The sequence below is a fragment of the Aedes albopictus genome, chromosome 1, assembly GCF_035046485.1.
Source record: "Aedes albopictus strain Foshan chromosome 1, AalbF5, whole genome shotgun sequence".
Classification (NCBI taxonomy): domain Eukaryota; kingdom Metazoa; phylum Arthropoda; class Insecta; order Diptera; family Culicidae; genus Aedes; species Aedes albopictus.
The window spans coordinates 209,963,437-209,988,000 of record NC_085136.1 but is presented as its reverse complement, the minus strand read 5'-3'; the positions used below and the strand labels follow the sequence as shown (position 1 = coordinate 209,988,000).

The 24,564-nt window shown below is 41.9% G+C and overlaps 1 protein-coding gene across 1 annotated transcript in view; it reads right to left on the bottom strand.

The window, feature by feature from the left end:
- Nucleotides 1–24,564, bottom strand: part of LOC109430353 (headcase protein-like) — a 147,771-nt gene that overhangs the window by 15,885 nt on the left and 107,322 nt on the right. The window lies entirely within an intron of this gene.

Genomic DNA, 24,564 nt, shown 5'->3' with positions numbered 1-24,564 from the left:
GGGGAAGCTGGAGTCTTTGTGTGACGCATGTGATGACGGTTGATGTGGGTTTTGGTACCCCGGCCCGGACAGAACGCTGGCTGGCGCTGCTGATGCTGGCTGTCTGGGGGTATTCGTTTCGTTTGTTAATGGAAAATAAGGAAGTGTCTGTCTGTATGAATGTCTGTCTGCTGGCTGGAGGTTTCTGCTTGCAATTTGGTATTCAGGAAACGGGATGCTTGATGAGTGGGAAAGTTTGTCTCCCGAGCGGAGGATTTTGACCTCGTGAAATATATGTCTAAGGAACTGCATTACGGGTGTCAGATTATTCTGTATTTTCACCAGAGAAGCCAGATGCACAAATTTGTCTAGATTATAACAATTTACAGAGGTTAAGGAGAAACTTCAGAGAGTACCAATATGGCTGCCACAATGGCCGACTTGCACCCCTACTCACGTCTTCAAAAGCACAAATCTTAAAAATTCGTAAACAAATGCGGTCGATTTTGAAAAGCTGCCTCTTTTTGCAAGTGAGCAAAGTCAGGATAATCAAGTGCGACTTGGTTCGATGCTTTGTTCATCAGATTTGTGCCTCTAAAGTTTGTAAGCAAAAATGCAATGGGCTTTCTTGATGTTTCACCTTAATACAGATAGGTTACAGAGCGCAGGAAAAGCCCAGATACATATCAAAACTTTGATAGGGAAGTGAAATTATCTCGAGAGCGCTTCCATTTTGGGCACTTTTCTGCTATAACTTTTCAACCAGTTAATACACATTTTGGAACGCGGTGAGATACGTATAGTATCTAGTTGTGTACAAAACTTCAAGACAATTGGTTTAGAATTGACTGAGTTATAGCGAAAATATGCCCAAAATACCAGTATAAAATTAAATTATGTTTAGGTTTTGTTTCTGGGAATTTGAGGTAAGGCTTAGGAGGTTTCCAGAAAGTTCCCAGATAGCTAAAAAGAGTAGGCTTCAGGGTCGTTTCAGCATCCTTTTAAGGGCGTTTTGTCAGGTTTGGTTATCGATTCCATGGGATTACGAGTTTCAGAGACATTCCAAGGGGTTTTAAGGGCAATTCAAGGGGTCTGAGGAGCCTTTAAAGGGCATTAAAATGGGTTTGATGGGCGTTTCAAGGAATTTTATAGTCATTTCAGAGAATTTCAGGGGACGTCAGGAAAATTTCAAGAGGTTTAAGGGGCGGTTGATAACATTTCAGGTGCGTTACAGGGTGTTTCTGGACCCTATTAAAGACATCCAAAGGAGTATCAGAGGCATTTCAAAATGGTTATGATAATTTCAAGGGCATTTCAATTGGACTAAGGAGGTTTCAAAGACGATTCGAGGCGTTTCAGGTCAGGATCGTATCAAGAGGTTTCAAGAACACCCTTAAATCAAAGAGCATTTCAGGTGCGTTTCAAAATATTTTGTAATAGGGTCTCTGAAAATCATCTGAAATTTTCTGAAATGCCTTCGAAATTTCCTGAAAACCCACATGAACCCCATGTAATGCACCAGAGGCACTCCGAAACCATCGAAATCGCCTTCGTAACGCCTCTGAAACCTGCTGCAAGTGCTCTGAAACTTCCTGAAAAGACTTCGAAATCCCCGTAAGACTCTCGGGCCACATGTAACGTATCTAGTGCCCTTCGAAAGCCACGAAACCGTCTCCACAACACCTCTGAATCCCGCCAAGTGGAATCTGGAATCTGTAACTTTCTGAAAGCCCCTTGAAACCTCCTTGGAACTCATGTAACGCACCCGTCGCTCCCAAAAACGCCTCCATAATGCCTCTGTATCCCGCCAAAAACGCACTGAAAATTCTTGAAACGCCTCTAAAACGCCCCCTAAACTCTCTCAGACCCCATGTAACAAACCTGTGACCTTCCGAAACCCCCGAAAAAGCCACCGTTACGCCTCTGAATGCAGCTGCTCCGAAGCTTCCTTAAATGTCTCCAAAATGCCTCTTAAACCTCCTTGGACCTTAGACCCTCCGAAATCCCCGATAAACCCCTTTGTAACGTCTCTGAATTCCGCCGAAAATGTTCAGAAACTTCCTGAAATACCTCGGACCCAATGTAACGCACCTGAGACCTTCCGAAACCCTCAGAAACGCCTCCGCAACGCCTCTGAAACCTGTCTAAAACGCTCCGAGACTTCCTGAAATGCCTTCGAAACCCCTTTAATACCAACTTGGACCCCATGTAACGCACATGAGACCCTCGGAAACCCCCAAAAAAGTACATGTAACACTGCAATGAACAATGGTCTGTGGACCGTATTTATCTGGAGAAAACATTCACGCCTAAACTATTAGTTTTAGGTATATGTTGTCTTTGGGCAAGTTTTTTCGTTTTTTTTTTTATTTTTTTTTTTCAAATACATACTAGTACTCCACCACGACTGCCATGTTGCCCCCAGTTAAAAACTACGCCAAGGAAACCCCTCTATGAATTATTTTTCCATCCAACTTCTCCGTGAATAACGTAGAAAACGTAATCTTGCAGAAGTTCCTTTCATGAGTTCAGCAAGAATTCTTCTAGAGATTCCTTTAATAATTATTTTGGAATATATGTCCTGCCATGTACTTCATCAGTATTTTATCCACGATTACCTCAAGAGACCCCACCAGAAATTCGTTTAGGGATTCTTTCAGGATTTATCAAATTGACCCTGAATTTTCATTAAATTGAGTTTCTTACAGGACTTCCTGGCAAGAATACCTCCAAACATTCCTCCAGATTCTCAAAAAAATTTCCTTGGGACTAATTCAGGAGTTTCTCGAGAAATGCTTAAAAAAGATTGATGTTAAAAGTAGTGAACGGGTTCTAGAAGCTCATTCGAAACTCTTTTGGGATTCCTTCAGAGATAATTCAGGAATATAATTAGAATTTCTTTCAAGAAATTTTCTTAGGGATTATTTCTGGAAAACTTTTAGAAATTTCCAGAATTTTTTCTCCAAACCGACGTTTCGGCGCAGGTATGACGCAAAATTCAGGGGAAACTGTAATTATTATTTGTTCCATTATGATATTCTAACTATTCTAAACATTTTTAACTATAATACCGTATTCCTTTTTGGGTTGGAATTACGGCGAACTATAACTGTCAGGGTTTTGCAATTTGGTACATGCTGTAAATTATGGAATAATTATTGAAGAATGAAGGGGACTCTGGAGATATTTATGAAGAAATCCATGATGGAGTTTCAAAAATTATTCTATCAGTATTTTTTTGAAAATAAACCTTTTTTTCGAAGAAATCTCCTGTAAAATCCCTGCACAAATTCTCCGGAAGAACTCTTGAATGAATCTCTAGAGGAATATCTGAAGAAATCCTAGTGATGCTTTTGAAGGAACCCCAGGAGGAACTTCTGAAGAAGTTTCCGAATATGTAAAAACTTTCTCTAAAAACTCTTGATAAAATTCTTAGAACTGTTTATTGATAAATGTTTCGAAACATTTCTGAAGATATCCTCTAATACAATTTTTGGAGAATTCTTTGGAAGCAGCGGTATCTATTTTCAAAAACTCCACCAGTACAGACATTTGTAAGTGATTTGTTCAGAAAATATAAAAAAAAATCCTTGAAATCACCTCCACAGTTCCTCCAAAAGTTTTGATTTTTTCTTGACACTAAGGAGGTTTCTTAAGGAGTTTCTTCAGGTATGTTCCATGACATTCATCCAGGAATTCCTCCAAAGATAACTTCAGAAATTTTTGTCCAGAAATACCTCCGAACAATTTATTTGAATTTCTTCTGGAAATCTCCAAGGGTATCACTGGTAGTTTTTAAATGGTTTCCTGCGACTTCTTTAGTAATTCCTGCTGGGATTCTTTCAGAAATTTTCCCAGTATGTTTTTGTGCAATTTCTGGAAGAACTGGTGAAAACCGCTTGAGCAGTACTGAAAAAAAAATGCTTGTGGGAATTACTGCAGGAATCCCTGAAAGAATTTCTCAAAGAATTCTTGGAAGATGGCTTGGAAAAATTTCAAAAGAAATCTCTGTGTGATTTTTAAAGAATATTAGAGGAATTTCCAAAAAACTTCATTGAAGTACATTTGAAAATATCCCTTAGTGAAATTCCTGAAGAAATCTCCAGAATTTTGAAAAAGTTTCTGGAGATACTATTGAAGAAATCCATGGATGAATTTCGGAAGGAATCTCAATAGTAATTTCTGAAAGAATTTTTGAAATTTTTTTTGAAGAAATCTCCTGTATAAATCTTAGAAAGAACTCTTAACTGAATCTCTTGAGGAATATCTGGAGAAATCCCAGTGAAGTTCTTGAAGGAATCCCAAGGGGAATTTCTGAAGATTTTCCTGGATAAAAAACCCCTCGCGAAACTCTTGGTAGAATTCCTAGAAACGAAAAAATTTCAAAAAATTTCTGGAGAAATCCTGTTATACTAATTTTGGAGAATTCTCTGGAAGTATCCTGTGGACGTATTTTCGATGAAATTCCTGTATGAATGCCTGGAGAACCGCCTAGCTGAGCTTCTGTAAAGATGTAAAGTGTCTTGAGATATTTCTTGAGGTATTCCTGTAGAAATTCCTAGGAAACAATTCTGAATAGATTTTTTGAAGCATGCATGGAGAAATTCGTAGGATTATACCTAAAGAAAATGCTGGAGAAATTTCTTGGGGAAATAGAGCAACATCTGGAGGCAATCCTTAAGGAATCTCTGTATGAAGTACTGCAGGAAGCTCAAAAGCATTTTCTGCCTTAATCACTGGAAGTAATAATGCAAGAATCTCTGCAGGAATTCCTGCAAGATTTTCATGATGAACTCCCTTAGAAATTTTTGGTCACATCCTTGCGGGAATTTTCAATGAAATTATTAGAGCAATCACTTAACAAATCTTGGTTGGACTTCTAGAAGAAATACCCGTTCGCTCTAGAAGATTTTCTGAAGAAACCACTGCACTGGAAGAACTTATGAAACAATCTTCAAAAGAAATTCTGAAGAAATCCCTGATCAAAATTCTGATGAATCCCTGGAGAAGTTCTCTAAGGACTCTTCGAAGGAATCCCTAGAAGAATTTCTTAAGTAAACACTGTCGGAGTTTTAGAAGGAATCTATGAAAATCGATCAAGAATTTTCTGGAGAGACTCATGATGGAATATCTGAAGGAAATCCCAAAGAACTTTCTTAAGGAACCTTTTGGTAAATTTCTTAAATTTGGGTTAATTTCAAAACAGTTACTCCAGGATTTTTGAAGAAATCCATGGAACAATTTTGGAAGGAATCCATAAAAGATTTCTTGAAGGAATCCTTGATCAAAACTATGACAAAATCTCATAAAGAATTTTTCAGTGAAATTTATAAAGAAATCTGTTTAAGATTTTTTGAAGTTTTTTTTAAGAATTTATAAATATTTTTTTTAAAGAATTTCTGAAGAAGTCTGTGGTTGATTTTCTAATGAAATTCTTGGAGAAATGTTTGAAGAAATTCTGAGAAATGTTTGAAGAAATATCTGGGGAAATCCATGGAAGTTTTCCTAGCGGAATTCTTGGGGAAATTTCGGAGGATCCTCTAGGGGAAATTCTGAAAGAAACTATAGAGATTATGACAATATTCTCAAAAAACTTTCAAAAAGATACACGGATTCTTGCGGAGACTTACTGAAAGGAGTTCCTGGAAAATTTTCAAAAGGAATCAATTTAGAAATTTCGGAAGGAATCCAAGAAAGTTTGCATTAAGAAGTTCTTGAAATAATTTCTAAGTTAATCTTTAAAAAAACTTTGGATAAATTTCTAAAGTAAATTATGAATTTTCTAAAGGATTTCCAAGAAGAATTCTTAGAAGAATGCTCAGAGAAATCTACGAAGGCATATCTGGCAGATTCCCTTAAATATTTCCTGGAGGACTGCTTACAGGATTTCATGGAGGATTTTTTAAGATAACCATTTTTTTGAAAAATCTCTCAAAGAATTAACATTTTCGAAAAAGGGGTTTTAGGGAATAACGGAGAGTAGAGGTAAGGGAAGATAGGCCTTCGCTTTGATAGTATTTCTCGGGAAATATCAAAGCATCACAAAGTTTATGCTTACAAGAGCATGATAGGGATGTTTAGGAGATAACTTGGAGCAATTTGAGGGGAGTAGGGGCTTTCCAAAGAATTTTATGGATTTTCAAGTGATATTGGGATGTATTTTGAGGGAAGTTGCGAATGGATCACCAGTAGTAAAATCAATTTCAATAAATTTGCGTTAAACAGCAGCTTTAAATCAACCCCCTCAAACATCCCTACCGATCAGTCATACGCACCCGCCCGCCCGTACACTTGACCATCAGCACCCACAATGGCGCTTCAGGGAAGGTCTGCTCCTTTGATGCCTTCTGTGCCGTACCCTCATCAACTTCTTAACGATGTGTACACTCGGGAAGGCGAAAAAAAATCCTACCATCCCGCTCGTCTTGAGTCTCAAACGGAGCAGTTGTCTGCTCCACTTCACTTTCCGTGTGTTTCGTGTCCCGACAACTGCATCGCTTTGTCGGTTTTAAACTTTCACCTTTCGCTTCAGCGCGGCGCGACTCCCAGAGGACCCCAGCTGTCAGCGCCATCTAGTTTATTAAATTGCAACGCAAATCACCGCTGCGCTCCGCTCCATCCACCCACCAAACCCAAAGCGACAGGAACGAATTCCTTCGTCCAGTTGTTGAGAAAAGTTCTCCCCCTGGTCGTTTCCTGCGTTGAAAAATCTGATAAGAAGAACACACAACGAGCGCAACTATTTCCCGAGAAATTGGAAATATCTCATTAATTTATGCTAGCGCCATCTTCCGGAATGCTCGAACCACGCTCCGGAGGAATCAGACAACACCGGCGCTGGACTGCACGCAGCAGGACATCGATAAGCAGCTTTTGATGAGCACGTTTCGATCGAAGCGAAAATGTTCTTTGATCGCCGCGAACTACATAGCGGAAAAAATGCCATTAATAACTGCTAGTAGAAGGAAAGTTAGCCCCAGTAGCGGCAGCAGCAGATTGGCCGGCTGGCTCCGATGATGAGCCAGACTTCTTTGTCCCGCGCTCGCATCGTCGCCATCAGCATCAGCCTGAGCGCCGAACTATATCAATAAAACCATAAATGAGTGTACACGCCACTCGGTGTCGAGAAACCGGGGCCGGGGGGTTTGTGTGAACTCCAAGAGCCAATGCTTTTAAGCTTCGCGGCTGAATTGTCGTCTGAGGTCAGGTCAGGTCGTCATCGTCGCAGTAAAATGTCAATTTCGACGGAACTAACCAGTCTAGGTTTTGGTTTTTATTTATTTGACAAGGTGCCTAGGTACGAGCTCTCCGCTAAGCGAATTGAATGCGGTGGAGGAGACTTGGACGGTCAATTGGAAGCAATGAGATAGAAATGCTAGTTGCCATACTTTTTAGATGTTGACGCTGTGGCGTGACATAAATTAATTTATTGAAACATGGAATAGCTGTTTGCAGTGCAGGAATCGTTAATGAATGTGGGATTACCAAGAATCAAGGCATTGTAAATCTATAAAAATCATGCTAAAGTCTCTAGGTTTCTGGTAACGTATGAGCTTGAATGCAGCCCGAGCATAACTAGGATTTCTAGAATATCCCAACTGTTGGAAAATTGTTGAGGACATATTCCTCACACTTCGTCAACTTTCCTCAAAATGCATCCCAATGTCTCCAGATTATAATAGTTGATGGTATCGAAATTCAATCTTCTCAGTAGAGCCAGGCAACTCAAAACGGCTTCTGGAGTGTGCTGTTATCGTCTCCGTCTAACGCCGATTTTACTCTAAATACAGTACCCCACAAGACTACATGTCATCGCTGCGCCATGGCCTATGAGGCAATACCAAACACCCAATAATTACAGACTATTCAATTGGCAGATTATAAGGAGATTTCTAGATCGATGTAAGCGTTCTCTCCCCGAGGAAATACCTTTAGGAGGCTCCGGTGAGGATTTGAGATTCTGTTGGTGGCTCCAGGGAGGATTATGGGGGTAGGTCAATTTAATGAACGAATATTTTTATTTTTTAATGTATTTTTCTCATTTGTTTTATCAATTGAAGGTACTAAACAAGTCTAGGGGACCTATGTTATCTGAAAGCCATGCCAACATTTGAAATTTAATTTGCAACAATTCTTTCATTCTTAAAGTTTGCTTTTACTAAGAAGCTACGAGCCAAAGTCCCAATAAAACTGAATGTTCCGTGAAATGACTACTTCATCCTTTCGACACCTACTACTAGCTAAGCACTGCATCAATGAAGCTAAAAGTGAAAACTTCCACCCAAGATACGCTTGGATGCGTGTCGCAGCTCTGTACACACCAATAGACAACGACGACCGCCGACTGCATCTCCCGAGAGCACGGAAAATGAATATGTTACTCGTCGTAAAAATCATCATCTCGATAACAGTACGAGCGATAGTTGAGAACAAGTTGGAGCTCTGCGTCATTGAACATACGGATAGCTGGTTGAGCTGTGCTTCAACGTTGCATCTGTATATTTCTAGCAGCTGGCAGCTGAGCTCTGCCACCCAGTAGCGTTCGAAGATTTTTCAACCATGAAAAACGAGGATTACGCTGCTACTGCTCGTGCTAGCGACACGTTGGAACTATTTTTCGCTACACCACCATCATCCAAAGGGAGATAACAGCAGCGCCATCAACCAACGAACCGACGACGGACCACCCACCTCAACTCAACGCTTAACCAGTTGTTGCACATAGCTGGGCAGGATATTTTCCCCTTGGCCCCGCACGCAAATGGTTCAATAAAATCAATTCAATGTTGCAAGAGTGACGAGCTCTTGAAGCCAACTCTCGCCCAAGAAAGGAAACATCTTGAGCGCGCGGGCGAGTGTGTGTTTGTCGTACGTGCTAAATCCGACTCGACTGCAGCTCCGGGCCGGATGCGACGACGATGGAGTTACTTTCCATGGAAGCAACAAAATGGGTGCACAGTGGACTGGAAGTGATTCTGGAAGTCGTTAGTGTGGTAAGTTTGAAAGAAATAAGGAAAAACGTTAGCGTCGTCGCCGTCGTTGTCCGGTACTTGAATAAACTATGAAGGGAAGAGTACTTAGAGTGCTTTTCAAACGGGAACGTTAGAAAACGTTGCATACCAAGTGAGCTTTGAATTTGAAACTTTGAAGTACTTCAACGTTTAGTTTCAACAGTGTTTTGGTTTAGCAGATACGAAACATTGAAGCAATTCTGCTACGTCTTCTTCTTTTTGGTCAGCTGAACCGTTCAGCTTAAATTGTAGTTTGAAATAGATCCTCATGGTTGCCAAGCAAGATCCCCCCCCCCCCCAAAAAGTCAACGTGGTTTTTGGATAGCCCTCCGACCTTCGCATGTGTTGAATAGTATTGAAATAGAAAGCAAAAGAAATGGTGGTTCAGTGTCTCTCTAAAATTGCTGTAAAGCTCATGGAGCTTTCCTTATACTGTTACCATTGCATTCAAAAGCAAAATGATCTAATCAATCCACAAATTGTCAAGTAAAGACGAACCCGAAACCCATTTGCCCACAGATAAATACCTGACATTCCCAGCCGGGGAGAACATTACCGAAGCAACACTTTTTAAGCGCCATCAGACTCCAATATCGTCTGGGTCAGATAACATACACCGCTCCACCCAGCCAGCAATGCATATTTAGTCCCTCCGAAAACTGCCAGAAAACAATGGCAGTTGTTGGAATGTCGCCAAGCCGGTACAATTACAACGGCACGTACACTAGTTGTCGTCGTCGTCGTTGTCAACCGAGCATCTCATTGACGCTGCCCTCAAAAATCACATGTAATTTCGCCCCCGAACGACGTGCAAATGGGACCTCTAGCAATAAAAATTAAACCCTTTTTTCGTCTCACCCTTCGCCTGCTCCTCCTCCAACTACCGCACTATTGGAACAGCAATTGGAGCGAAAGTTGTCGGGCGCGTCGTCGTCGTCGTCGGAGGAAAGTTTCCAAAATTTTGAAATTCCAACAATCTGAATTGTTGAAATCGGTGTGGGTGCCTGCCAAAGAGCAGGAGGATCAGTTTTTTCCTGGCTTCGTCGCCGCCGCACGGTTCGACTCGGGGAGCATTGTATGCAAATAGCGAGGCCAGACCTTTTTGTCCTTACGGGTAAATCGAGCGACCGAAAGTCGGAAAGGAAACGTCCGTCACTTAATGAACAAATAAAATGCACCGAGAAAAACGGCTCTCTTTACGTAAATATTTTAATTTAATTTCGAAAGTCACGTTTTAATGCCCCAACTCCCTCCGCTCCCGGACCGACCGACCAGCTCGTTGAGTTGAGACCCTTTCCGTAACCCCAAATGCGCGGCGCACGGTCTGAGTTGGTCCTGCTGCAGATGGTTCAAATTTTTGTCACTCCTCGTCGGTTTCGTCGCGTTTTCTTCGTCTGATTTCTCAAGTTGCCCCAAAACGTGGACTGGTTGGGAGAATTTCTTCACGCGAGGGTGGTCTCCAACCGCGTCAAGTACACGAGTCAGAATTGGCAATAATCATAAATACGATTCTGCTTCGTTTTTCGGTGCTTCACGTTTCAACCGTACTGAGAATGTCGATTGGTTTGCTTCTTGAAAAAAAAAAAACAACGTAAAACGAAAATATGCAGAAAAGAAACAAATGACCGTGCGAAGAACATCGCTTTTAATTTTCCGCTGTTACAACGCTCGTGCCGTTAGGAATTACCATAAATTTGTTCCATTTAATGACGATCGGCGGCGGCGGTGGATTCAAGGGTCTTTGGGAGGCTTCAGACGAGTGGATTTGGCAAATGGGGTATTCAATCGATGCAACAGATCGTGGTAGTGGTTTCTAACGACTCGGGAATTCTGGGAATCTATTGTGACAAAAACTTTTTTGATGGGCTGCCGGTGAAAAACGTAACGTACCTTGAGAAGTAACATATTTATGAACTTATTTCGAACAACAGTTTCTGCAGCTCTTGTCAAAACATCAACCTTGAATTTGTGTACCTCTCTGGTTCAAATATCCCTGAGACCCCCTTGAAACGCTTCTGAAACATCCCAAAAAACCAACCTGAATCTTACTGAAACGTCCCTAAATTCCTTCAAAAATGTTCTTGAAACCCCCACTTAACTCTCTGAGCCACCTGAACTCCACGAAAACCCCATGATGCCCCTGAGTCGTTTTTGAAACCCCCAAAATTCCCTTACACCCTCCAGGGAACCCCATATATGTCCCTGAAAGCTTCTGAAACGCTCTTGAAACCCCCCTGATATCACTTTCAACGGTCCTAAACTCCGTCCAAAACTCTTGAGACTCCCATGAGTGCTCCTAAAAACGCCCCCTGAATCGCTGCTTAAGATCCTATTGAAACCCCTTTAAATACCTCTGGAACTGATCAAAATCCCTTCAGATCTTACGAATCGCCCCTGAAACCCCTGCAACACCTGTGAGAAATCCCTCAATCTACCCGTGGTTTTCTTAAACCTCATGATCTGATAAACCATAAAATGGTTCTGAAACTCTGAAAACCTCAGAAGAGCCCCGTAGAATCTCCCTCGGATGCCCGGAAACACCTCTTGAAACCCCCTTAGTCCTCCTGAGATCCTCTGAAACACCCTGAATCCATCCTAAGCCCCCGAATCGTCACTGAAACGTCCCTTTCTGGAACTTCCTGGAACCCTTAAAATCGTCAAAAATGCCCCAGAAACCCCCAAAAATACCCCGAAACACCACTGAATCCCCTATGAAACCCCTGGATGCCCCTTGAAAATTCCTGCAACCCCTGAAGTCCCTTTGAATCCCCTGTAAATAATTGAACCATCTGAAATACTCCTGGTATCTCCCAGACGCCCCTGTTAGTCCAATGAAACACTCCAGCCTCTGGTAGAAGTCGGTGAACGTGTCTTTTTTAACATCTTTGTAACTCTCAGAATCTTACTGAAATTTCTGCGGAGCCCATTTGAAATTATACCTAAGGCCGTTTATTACGGAGTTCATCGACAATCTTTTCACAATAAATTACTCTTTAGATTCATTGTTTCAATTGAGATATCGTCAATAATTGTTAAGGGGTTTCCTTTCTCAAAGAATTTTGCTGAACATTTATTCACAAGTTCTTATGAACCGATAGAATACATAAATTTGCCTTGAAATTTCGGGTCCAATTTCTCAACAGGTATGTTATAAAGTGATTCTGTTAGAATCCATATTTCACGTCCACCCAAACGCTTTTTGAGGACTGATATATTTGCGTAAATTAGATTTCTGTACTTCCACTTTCATAACAGTACGTTAATGGGATTAAATTGGATTCGGAACAGATGGAAGGTCCAAGAAGACTAGAGATTCAAGGAGCTGATTGGTTACCTAATTGGAATGATAGCGAGTATAAGCGGGATACAAAGTAGGTTTAAGAAATGGGAAAGCATTCAGAGGGAAAACATGGATGTAAGAGGATCACAGGAAGGGATAAGATCTCAAGTAACACTTTTAAGTCAAATAGACTAGAAGAAGTTCTTAAAATCGTCATAAAACCAAAATAAAAGGTATTTGGTTTTAAGACGGTTCTCAAAACCTCTACAAGTCGAAATTGCCATCAAAATGTTACTTGGGATAAGTCTATGGGAACGCTGAGGATATCTTAGAAAATGTTACTCTAAAAGATTCCCCCCTGAAGCCCTCCTTCGGTTGTTTTTTTTTATAGAAATCTCCAGAATCCCCAATTGAACTCGTTTTACAATTTCCTGAATTCTTCAAAAAACCCTTCTCAAAACCTTTTTAAACTTTCTTCCAAGGCATCATCAAGCCCTCCGTAAGCCCACCTGAAACCTTTCTTAAACTTCCATCAAACCCTATTTAAAACATGCATAATCTTTCCTTTGCCCACTTTGAACACCTTCAAACCCCTTTCCCAATTGACATTTTTGCTGTATAAGAGTTTATAAAGCACTTTTAGACTATCGTTATCACTAAAAGCTGATATGCAGTTAGTTTTATTCATTGGACTGACAGCTAGTGCATTTAGGGCCAAGAAAAATTCCATTTGCATGAGTTAACTAAAGAGATGTTTTTCTAATGTACAAGAAGCCCCAATCAAACCATCGTCAACCTTCTACAAAATCTACTAGAGCTCCTTTGTTTCTGCTCTGGTTCTAAATTTAAACCTCCCCCGGAGGCTACCCCCAATAAAACTCCTTTGTTCTCATTCAAACCACTAAATAAATCTCATTGTTCTTTACCTCAGACTTCTCAAACTCCCTAGTAAATAAACTTGATTTTAAAAGCAATATCAAAAGGAAATTCCTGAGGAATCCAAACGTGGGTTTTATGAAGATATTCATTGAGAAATACTTCAAGAAACTCATTCAGAAACTCCTGGTGGAATTCCTAAATGCATCTCTTCAGACATTTTTAGAAGAATTCCTGGAAAAATCCATTAGGGATTATCTGGTGAAACAAACAAACGGAAGCATATTTGCAAATGTTTCTAGGAGGATCCGCAGAAATAATTCTTAAAGAATTCATTTTGAAATATTTCTGGAGCAATTTTTGAATAAATTTCTGAATTATTCCTAGGTATCCTTTGAGGAAATCCTGGCGAAATTCTTAGGAACATACATAGAGAAATATCCGGAAGAATTCATGAGGCAATCTCTGTATAAACTCTTGAAGGAATTTCTTCTTGCACCACTCAAGAAAACCATGCAATAATCTCTGCAGGAATGCCTGAAGAGATTCCGGGGACAACCTTTTGGGAATATTCAATGGAATTCAGGATGAAATTACTGGAAGAATCCTGAAAGTTTTTCTGGATTCCATTAGAAATTTTTGAAGAAAACTGAAAGAATCCGTTGAATACTTTCATAAGGAATCATTGCGGAAATTTGTAAGAAAACATAAAAAGAATATTTAAAGAAATTTATAAAAGAATCCTTTTAAGTTAAATTAATTTTTGAAAGAATCCGTACAAGATTGTCTGAAGAAACCCCTTAGGATTTTTAAATGGAATCCTTGAAGTCAGTTTGGATGAAATTTGGATGAACAAAATTTTGGAAACATTTCCTAAAAATTTTATTGAAAGGATGAAATTTTCATTTTTTAAAGAAATTGCTGGATAAGTTTCTGAAGCAGACATAGGGAGGAAATTCTGAAAAAGTCCATGCAATGATTTCAAGAGAATTATTTCGACACATTTTTCGAAGAATCAGAAGGAATTTCTGGGGAAATTTCTAAAGAAATCTGCGAAGGGTTGTTATATAAGAATCACCAAAGTATTTCCCCGTGGTAATCTCAGAAAGAACTCTCATAGAAAACTTTGGAAAAAAATGGAAGAGTTTCTAAATGAATAACAAGAGGAGTTTATAAATGTGTCGTTTGAAGGATTTCTTTAAAAAAATCCTGGAAGATTTTTTTTTTTCAAAAAAAATTGCACGAGAAATTCCCAAAGGAGTTCGTAAAATACTTCCTAAAATAATCAGTGAGGGGTTTTCTGAAGGCATCCTTAAAGAAATTTAAGCAGAAATCTTTGGAAAGTTTTGGAAGATAATTCTGAATAGGAATTTCTTAAAAAAAACATCAAGAGTAATTTCTGAAGCAAGGCGTGGAAGATTTTCTGGAAGACTTTTTCGAATGAAAACCAGCAAAATTTAAATTAAAACCAAGAAGGAATTTCTCAAGAGATCCCTGAGAGATTTTCTGTAAGAATCTCTGCAGGATTTTTTTCAAAAGAAATTCGGGAAATTTTTGTTTTAGAATATCGTAGAGTGAATAAATATCTGGAAAGCTGCCTAAAAACTTTCCTGGAAAAAAATCTTGATTTTATAGAGGAATTCGATCAGAAATTTCTTTAAAAAAAACCTAAAAATAAGATACTCTGAATGTAAAGGCATTTCTTAGAAAATCTTGAACGAATTTCTTTGTACATTCATGCTACATTTTTTTAAAGAATTTTGTGCAGTGTGTGGAAGAATCCTCAATAGTGGAATATGTACCTGCATAGATTCCAAACCATCCCCAGAAGAAAATTTCCGAATGAATTTAAAGGAAATATTTTGAACCAAACCGTAAAGAAATTACAATGGAATTTTCCAAAGGAAATTCTGGAGGAATTACGAAAACATCCTCTGAAGAACATTTCCAAATAATGTTGGATGATTAAAAAAAAACAGTGGGATTTTTTGGAGGAATCGTTAAGGACAAACGTATTGAAATCCGGCTTCAGCAGTGCATCAGAACATCAGACGCACAAATCTCAAGAAGCAAGCTCCAAACAACAGTGCATATTATTATTCTGTTCTTGCTCACTTGTAATAAGCTTAAAATAAGAAGCTCAGGTGCGCTGGTTTTGTTTACAAAGAGATTTGTGCTTTCGAAATCTTGAGTAGGTGCCAATGTCGGCCATTGTGGCGGCCATTTTGGGATTCTAACAAGTCTGTCCTTAAAGAAATTCCCGAAAAAATCCCAAAAAAAAAATTGGGGTTGTAAGACAGGATGAAATAGTATGTTAGTTCTTGTCAAGACTGAAAAGCCATCCTCCAAGAGAATCAATTCCACAGTCAAAAAGTAGTTAGAAGTTGAGTAGGATAACTCGCGATTTTTATAAGAGTTTGTCTCGTTCCCATCGTGTTCCCTGAATTCGTGTTCAGTGACGTGTGATTTCCGTGTATTTTTTGGTAATATTGCTGCTGGATTTCCGGGAGTCGCAAATGGAACAATGTCATCTTGGGAGTACTTCGTATAATTTGGTGATTTTAGGTATATCGTTTTGGGGCCGTTGCGCTTTCGACCGTTGCGTCAAACTAGTCTTAGAGTCAGGAATTAGCCTCAAATATCTGTGCTGTGGTAAAAATGCAAAAGTCTTGAAAATGTAAAGAAGGAAGTGTAGGTTCCGGGTCATTTGGCCGAATGCCGTTTGGTTGAACACCATTAGGCCAAACGCCATTTCGCCGAAAGGATCATTTAGTCAAACACCGTCTGGCCGAAAATGAATTATGAACTTAAGTGATAAAGCCACTGTTTCCCACATAAGTATAACTCGAACGAGCAGCCTATGTTTCAAAGAATGATAAATCTTTGATAAAGTAATTACAGTTTCAGCGCCAAATAATCCCTGAATGGTTAATCTGGAAAGAATAGCCAATGATTAAAAGAAGGAAAAAATTCTGATGATCATATTGGCAGCTAGCAGGTCAAAAAGTTCTTTTAAACTTCTTCGATTTTAAATCGGCCAAACGACCAGATGGCATTCGACCAAATGGCGTTGGCCAAACGACATTCGGCCAAACAGCATTCGGCCAAACAGCATTCGGCCAAATGGCCGGATTCGGAGTGTGTAAATGTAAGTGCAATCGCTCGCCCACTGAAGGTCGTTGTACGAAATTGAAATTCCTTTTCCAACTATGATCTTTTCCATTCCAAGCAAAAGAGAAGATGAGAGTGGCCAGCAATTGAAGTTATCATGTCTTCTTATGTATTATCTCTGCTCCGACTGAAAAGCAATTCGTTTACAAATTACTTTTCATAAATAATTAGAATGCTGAAAAGAACAATAATGTATAAAGTATTTTGATTAAAATGGCTTTTGCGTGTGTGTGTGTGTGTATGTACTTAAAAACTGACATCGCTTCATCACTAAAGCTTCTCGCACTACATGTTTCAATAGCATTAAGAGTTAACTCTCGATGCAAAACAACTTCCATAACACCACTGGAGTGTTTATCAAAATCACCATATTTTCAGGTTCCATGCAAATGAATCAAAAGCGAACAATAATTGGATCAAAAAGCGTTTTACTTTGTGCAAAATTCGCAGAATCACTAAAGAAAACGTTAGCTCAGCCACCCACGAGCGCGCATCAACAGATCTTAACTGAACGTTGGAACCCAAGTGCATCTTAAATCCCCAGATGATTTTGTTGCATTTCCGCTTCCTTTGTTGGAACATCCTACATAGAGCTACAATGTACACACAGCTCAGGTAACTTTCTCACCAAGAGGTTCATCGTTCGGAAAAAGTCAAGCTTACCAGTGCCAGTCAGCAGTGTGTGCACGGCGCGCTATTAATAGGATTTCCTCTCGGATCACCCATCCGGTCGGTGTGTCGTAGGAGTCCTGATGCTGTTGCGAGATGCGGAAAGGAGTCCATTTCCGCATTCGACGCCACCGTGCGCCGCGTACACGGAAATGCACGGAGGAGTTGTGCATGCATACACTCAAATTCACCGCCGTTGGAAAACATGCAATAGCAGCAGCATCACAGGGTGGGTCTTTGTGTATTTACGAGTTTGAAGTCGACGAGATCTTACCAACCATAATAGCCAAGTGTAACGAACGGGAAATTTATTTCTAATGCGAATATTTGCTCAACGAACGAGTCGGTATCATTGTACACGTCGGTGGCAGGGCTGGTAGCGATTCTATTTAAAAACAAAATAACTGAAGAATAGCTTCTTATTTCTGGCTTCAAGCTTCTAGACTGAAGCTTCTAGCTCTGGCTTCTAGCTATGGTTTTTAACTCTTGTTCCTAGTTGTGGCTTCTAGCTCTTGCTTATAGCTGTGGCTTTTAGCTCGGGCTTGTAAACTCTAGCTTCTAACTCTTGTTTCTAGCTGTGGCTTCTAGTTTTGGCTTCTAACTCTGGTTTCTAGATTTGCCTTTTAGCTCTGGCTTCTAGCTTTAGCTATTATCACTTGTTTCTAGCTGTGGCTTCTAATTTTAACTTTTTACTCTGGTTTCTAGATTTGGCTTCCATCTCTGGATTCTAGCTCTGGCTTCTAGCTCTGGTTTCTAACTCTTGTTTCCAGCTGTGGCTTCTAGCTCTGACTTCCAGCTCTAGCTTCTAGGTCCAGCTTCTAGCTTCAGCTTCTAGTTCTGGCTTCTAGCTCTTGCTTCTGGCTGTGACTTTTAGCTCTGGCTTCTAGCTCTAGCTTCTAACTCTTTTCCAGCTGTGGCTTCTAGTTTTGGCTTCTAGCTCTAGTTTCTAGCTTTAGCTTCCATCTTTGGCTTCTAGCTCTGGTTTCTAACTCTTGTTTCTAGCTGTGGCTTCTAGCTCTGACTTCCAGCTCTAGCTTCTAGGTCCAGCTTCTAGCTCCAGTTTCTAGCTCTGGCTTCTAGCTCGTGCTTCTGGCTGTGGCTTTTAGCTCTGGCTTCTAGCTCTAGCTTCTAACTCTTTTCTAGCTGTGGCTTCTAGCTCTGGTTTCTTGCTTTGGTTCTATCTTTGGCTTCTTGTTCTGGTTTCTAACACTTGTTTCTAGCTGTAGCGTCTAGCTCTGACGTCTAGTTTTGTCTTCTAGCTCTGACTTCTACCTCTAGCTTCTAGTTCTGGCTTCTAAATCTGGCTTCTAGCTCTTTAGCTTGTAGTTCTGTCTGCTAGCACTGGTTTTTAGATATGGTTTGTACCTCTGGCTTGTAGCTCTGTCGTTTAGCTTTGGCTTCTAGTTCTAGTTACAATTCTATACTCTAAATTGTGATGTAAGATTCTTGCTGCTTGTTTTAAGCTCTAGTTTCTAGTTTCCAACTTTTAGCTTTGGGTTTTTATTACTTGTTATTATCTTCTGACTTCTAGCTTTGCATCTTGCCTCCAGATTCTAGCATTTAGTTTCTTGTTTCAAATCCTGATTTTAAGCTAGTTTCTTAGTTTTTAGTTATTATATCTAGCAGTCAACTTGCGACATTTAGGGAGAAACAGTTGATCGCTTCTAGCCCTGCCTTCAAAAATTCTTTCAACCCACACGTGAAACTAAAATCAATGTGCAATTGCATGCAGTCAGTGGGTGTACCCATCCAAACCTCCAAAATGAAACCCACCAGTTCCTTCAACGAAAACAGCTAATTTCCTCGTTGTTCGACAAAGAAAGCGCGGTGCGCAAAATTAAACGATTTCGGAATCTGATTACGTGCATCTTCCAGCCATCCAAGTGGGTAAGTGAGCAAACACCTTTGCCGGTCGACGACGACGATGACGAGGACGCGGGCGCTGCCATTCAAATGAGACTTCGCGTAGAGTGAAATGACTTTCTTGCTTCCCAGAATGGATGGGAACGATGTGGTGAAAAGGAGGTGGAAGCGGTAAAAAGGATAAATATTATTTTAAATTCTCGTCGAGCGCATTAAGCACCTGACGGAGATAGCCGTTTTTCCGTTGGTGCGGAAAATCAAGCTGAATGCTCAAGAAGGTGCTGCTACGCTAGGTATCCCCTTTTGTTGCTCATTTCCCGCCGAGTGTTCGTTATCTGCTGAGTTTTTTTTCTGCGCGGGGAAACTAGCCTGAAGATGATACCAGCGAAAAAAAGTGCACAAAAGTGTAGGTGTAAATATTAAAAGCAGCTATTTTAAATATTTTAAACTGGTTCCATGCATTTTTAACGAGATTGCAGCTGTTTCGGTTGGGCGCCAGAGTACGGCGGCGGAAGCACCCGAAAGGGACAGTCGTTTCCGATAAGAATCTCCCACTTGGAGAACTGAAAGAAATGAGACATTTGCCAGTGTTATTTCTCTCGAAACCGGCTATGGGGGGAGGGGGTGAAGGTTGTTTCCTTTGGAGTGGAATGTGCTTTTGGCTTGTTGGCTTGGTAGCAATGAGGGTCGCCTGGTGCTGCGCTGCAAGCAAACTCCAAAGTGTGCAAACCGAGAGCCATTAGTGAAAACGAAATGAAGAGCAACAAAAAAATGGTACTCTTGGAAAAAGGCGGTACGAGAATTCGGCGGAACGAGAGTAGAATAATTTCTTTTTAAACAGTCTACCTTTTTTCTCGGCTGCTGCTGTTGTGGAGCTTTTTTTCTTTATATTTTTTGAGAGGAAAGTCAAGAAACTCGTTAAGGAAATAAATCACGGACAATATTTGCGGAAATTTGCACAAGTGGAAAACTTTCGATTGCTGTTCTGGGGGAGGATCAAAGGAGACTTTTGGGGGTCTTTGGCTGGCAGTTTTGCGAACTTTCTATTGCAAAAGTTTCGTTTGTCACCGACGGAAAACTACTTAGAGTGAGTATCTCTTGGATATGCACAGAATTTGAGAGGAGGTTTAGCTCTTTTCTATAGGTAATAAGAAAAATATAATGAGATTTAACTCTAGCTTCTTGCTCTAGCTTCTAGCTCTAGCTTCTAGCTCTAGCTTCTAGCTCTAGCTTCTAGCTCTAGCTTCTAGCTCTAGCTTCTAGCTCTAGCTTCTAGCTTCTAGCTCGAGCTTCTAGCTCTAGCTTCTAGCTCTAGCTTCTAGCTCTAGCTTCTAGCTCTAGCTTCTAGCTCTAGCTTCTAGCTTCTAGCTCTAGCTTCTAGCTCTAGCTTCTAGCTCTAGCTTCTAGCTCTAGCTTCTAGCTCTAGCTTCTAGCTCTAGCTTCTAGCTCTAGCTTCTAGCTCTAGCTTCTAGCTCTAGCTTCTAGCTCTAGCTTCTAGCTCTAGCTTCTAGCTCTAGCTTCTAGCTCTAGCTTCTAGCTCTAGCTTCTAGCTCTAGCTTCTAGCTCTAGCTTCTAGCTCTAGCTTCTAGCTCTAGCTTCTAGCTCTAGCTTCTAGCTCTAGCTTCTAGCTCTAGCTTCTAGCTCTAGCTTCTAGCTCTAGCTTCTAGCTCTAGCTTCTAGCTCTAGCTTCTAGCTCTAGCTTCTAGCTCTAGCTTCTAGCTCTAGCTTCTAGCTCTAGCTTCTAGCTCTAGCTTCTAGCTCTAGCTTCTAGCTCTAGCTTCTAGCTCTAGCTTCTAGCTCTAGCTTCTAGCTCTAGCTTCTAGCTCTAGCTTCTAGCTCTAGCTTCTAGCTCTAGCTTCTAGCTCTAGCTCTAGCTTCTAGCTCTAGCTTCTAGCTCTAGCTTTTAGTTCTAGCTTCTAGCTCTAGCTTCTAGCTCTAGCTTCTAGCTCTAGCTTCTAGCTCTAGCTTCTAGCTCTAGCTTCTAGCTCTAGCTTCTAGCTCTAGCTTCTAGCTCTAGCTTCTAGCTCTAGCTTCTAGCTCTAGCTTCTAGCTCTAGCTTCTAGCTCTAGCTTCTAGCTCTAGCTTCTAGCTCTAGCTTCTAGCTCTAGCTTCTAGCTCTAGCTTCTAGCTCTAGCTTGTAGCTCTAGCTTGTAGCTCTAGCTTGTAGCTCTAGCATGTAGCTCTAGCTTGTAGCTCTAGCTTGTAGCTCTAGCTTCTAGCTCTAGCTTGTATCTTTAGCTTGTAGCTCTAGCTTGTAGCTCTAGCTTCTAGCTCTTGCTTCTAGCTCTTGCTTCTAGCTCTTGCTTCTAGCTCTTGCTTCTAGCTCTTGCTTCTGGCTCTTGCTTCTAGCTCTTGCTTCTAGCTCTTGCTTCTATCTCTAGCGTCTAGCTCTTGGCTCTAGCTCTAGCTCTAGCTTCTAGCAGAATATTCATTACTATCCATGAACTGCACGGTTGTTCAAAGAAATGGCATCACCGTTCATTTAAAGGCTGCATAAGTTTTAGTGTAGCCATTATTTCCTCATTTCATTGCGTACAACTGCTCGTGTGTCGACCTTTCTCCCACAACGTCGACACTAGAAAGGATTCAACCGGCTTTGGCACACGGTCTTGCTGCTCGTTTCTTCTCCCTCTAAAAAAAACTTCATAAATATATTTAACTTTACCCTGCTGAACCTACTGCTCGTTCCCCATCCCTCCCACAGCGTCACATCGCGATTCGGGCGACGCGATAATCTCCCGCTTTCAGAACGTGATGCCTGCCGCGTCGCCTGCTTGAGGAAAGCTTTTTCCCACACAAAATTTCAACGCAGCGCAAGGACTCTCGTGCGGCCGTGCCGGCAGCAGAACCGCAAAGTAGTCCTCAGTCATGACACCAGCCGAGCCAGCTGACAATCCTGAACCGACGACGACACCGCCGAAAAAAAAACCTCCGAAACTCCAAAAGAAAGATGAGCGATGAGGTGCTATAAAATAACTTTGTTACTTTTTATGTTTTTGTTTTAAAACACTCCACCGACCGACGCGACCGTGGAACTGGTTGGTTGCATTTTTTTCCTCTGGATGTACGAGGTAGACAGGCACGTAGACATACGCCCGCCGCAGCCGCCATCGCAGCCGCGAGGATTCAACACACGCACTTTCCACTTAACCATAAGGCGCTTCAGCCACAGTAGGTAACTTCAACTGCGACCGCGACCGACCGACCGCCCGAACGCCAAAGGCCCAAGGGTTTGTAGGACGACAACGGAACTGGAGAGGCTTTCGCCCCCGTTCGGGGGCACGGAGAAAGCGATTTACCACGAAAATTTGTGTATCGTATGAGTCGCGGGTATTCCAGCGGTTGCGTCTCCAAGAACCCCGCCGCCAGATCCCGTCGCTTCATTCACCGCGCTGTTTATTGTTGATTCTCTCTGTCAGATGCGGCGGGAAGGAGCGCTTTGAATTTTTCGTTTACGTGGTGTTTAAGACGATGAGATTTGGGCTTTCGGCGGCGGTGGTGGTATCATCATCGTCGGCGCATTTCGTTGACTGGTTGGTTTAGAGGTGGATGTTGTTGACCTTAGCGCGGAGTGGCTTTATCGCAAGAACTTGGTCGCCGAGTGCGGGCACATCGTAAATCTGAAGTGGAAAGCCGTTCGTTTCCCGGGAGATGCAAATCTCTGCAACGGGAGATTTCTGAGAAAAATATTGGCATGATAAGGGTAGTATTTTTTGAGGTTGGTGGTTGAATTGGTAGCGAAAACTGAGACTCGAGTTAAAGAGCTGGATGGTTGTCCAGGACGCTAGAGCTAGACGCTGACCTGGACGCTAGAGCTAAAATTAGAGTTAGTTGCTAGAACTAATCACTAGATCTGGATACAAGAGTTGAATGTTGGTGTTTCACGATAGACCTGGAAGCTATAGTTATCGCAAGAATTGATCGCTAGAGCCGGTTGCTAGAGCTTTCAGTAGGTCGGCTCCAGAGGCACGTTCTTCTTCATTTGGGTTGCTAGGACTAGCGGAAGATACTAGAGCAGACCGCTTAAGCCGATTGCAAGAGTCGATTGCTAGAGCTGGTGGCTAGAACCGGTCGCTAGAGTCGGTAACTGAAGCCGGTCGCAAAAGCCGATCGCTAGAGCAGCATGGTAGAGCTAAAACCAGACTCAAGATGCCGGTCGTCAGAGCCGGTCGCTAAAATCGATAACTAGAGCCGGTCGCTAAAGTTGATAGCTAAAGCCGGTCGATAGAGTTGGACGATAGAGCCGATGGCTACAGCAGTACGGTAGAGCAAGAAGCCAGCGTAAGACGCTAGAGCTTGTCGCTATAGCCGGTCGCTAGAGCCAATCGCTAAAGCCAGTCGCTAGAGCCAGTCGCTAGAGCCGGTCGCTAGAGCCGGTCGCAAGAGCCAGTCGCTAAAGCAGCACAGCAGAGTTAGAAGTTAGCGTAAGATGCTAGAGCTGACTGCTGGTCGATAGAGCTGATAGCTAGAGTAGTATGGTTGAGCAAGAAGCCAGCGTAAGCCGCTAGAGCTTGTCGATATGGCCGATCACTAGAGCCGGTTGCTAGAGCTAGTCGCTAGAGCAGAATAGTAGAGCAAGAAACAAGCTTAAGATGCTAATGCATACTGCCGGTTGATAGAGCCGGTTGCAAGAGCTGATAGCAGAATGGTTAAGCAAGACGCCAGCGTAAGACGCTAGAGCTAGTCACTATAGCTGATTGCTAGAGCCGGTCGCTAGAGCCGGTCGCTAGAGCCAGTCGCTAGAGCTAGTCGATAGAACCGATCGCTAGAGCCGATCGCTAGAGCCGGTCGCTAGAGCCGGTCGCTAGTGTCGGTCGCTAGAGCCGGTCGCTAGAGCCAGTCGCTAGAGTCGGTCGCTAGAGCCGGTCGCTAGAGCCGGTCGCTAGAACCGGTCGCTAGAGCCGGTCGCTAGAGCCGGTTGCTAGAACCGGTCGCAAGAGCCAGTCGCTATAGCCGGTCACTAGATAGAGCCGATCGCTAGAGCCAGTCCCTAGAGCCAGTCGCTAGAGCCGGTCGCTATAGCCAATCGCAATAGTTAGTTGCTAGACCCGGTACCTAGAGCAGCTTGGTAGAGCTAGAAGCTAGCACAAGATGTTAAAGCTGACCGCTAGAGCTGACCGCTAGAGCCAATCACTAGAACCAGTTGCTAGAGCCAGACGCTGGGACCAGTCGATGGAGCCAGTGGGTAGAACCAGACGCCAGCTATTTCAATAGAAATAAAGGATGTTTTTGAACTATTTCAACATATCCTACATGTTTGGTGTGCAGAATTGCAAAGAATCCAACAGCCAATCCTCTAGAATTCTTCAGTCTCCCACATTCCCAAAACCATATTTTGCACTCAAAATTCTGGCAAAGAAAAACAATTTCCATCCGAAATGCCCCGCGTGATACACAAACATCATTAAACTTATATCCCCATCCAACGGAGAGAACAAAGAACTATCCGAAAGAGACTGCAGTTTCTTTCCCCCTCACATCCACCTTCATTCTGCTCCATACACCCAGCAAAATTGACTGCAACCATCATTGTCCCCGGGGGTATTAATTTTGGTTTTATTCGAGTTGAAAAACATATTTTCCTGCTTTGGAGTTCCTCGCTGGTTCTGCACCCGAACTGAAAATGTCATTTTCGGTATGTGTGTCCGTTGCGCGTCGAGCTACGGATTCCCTTTTCCGCATTGAAGCTGACGGCGGGTAACGAACGTCGTCGTC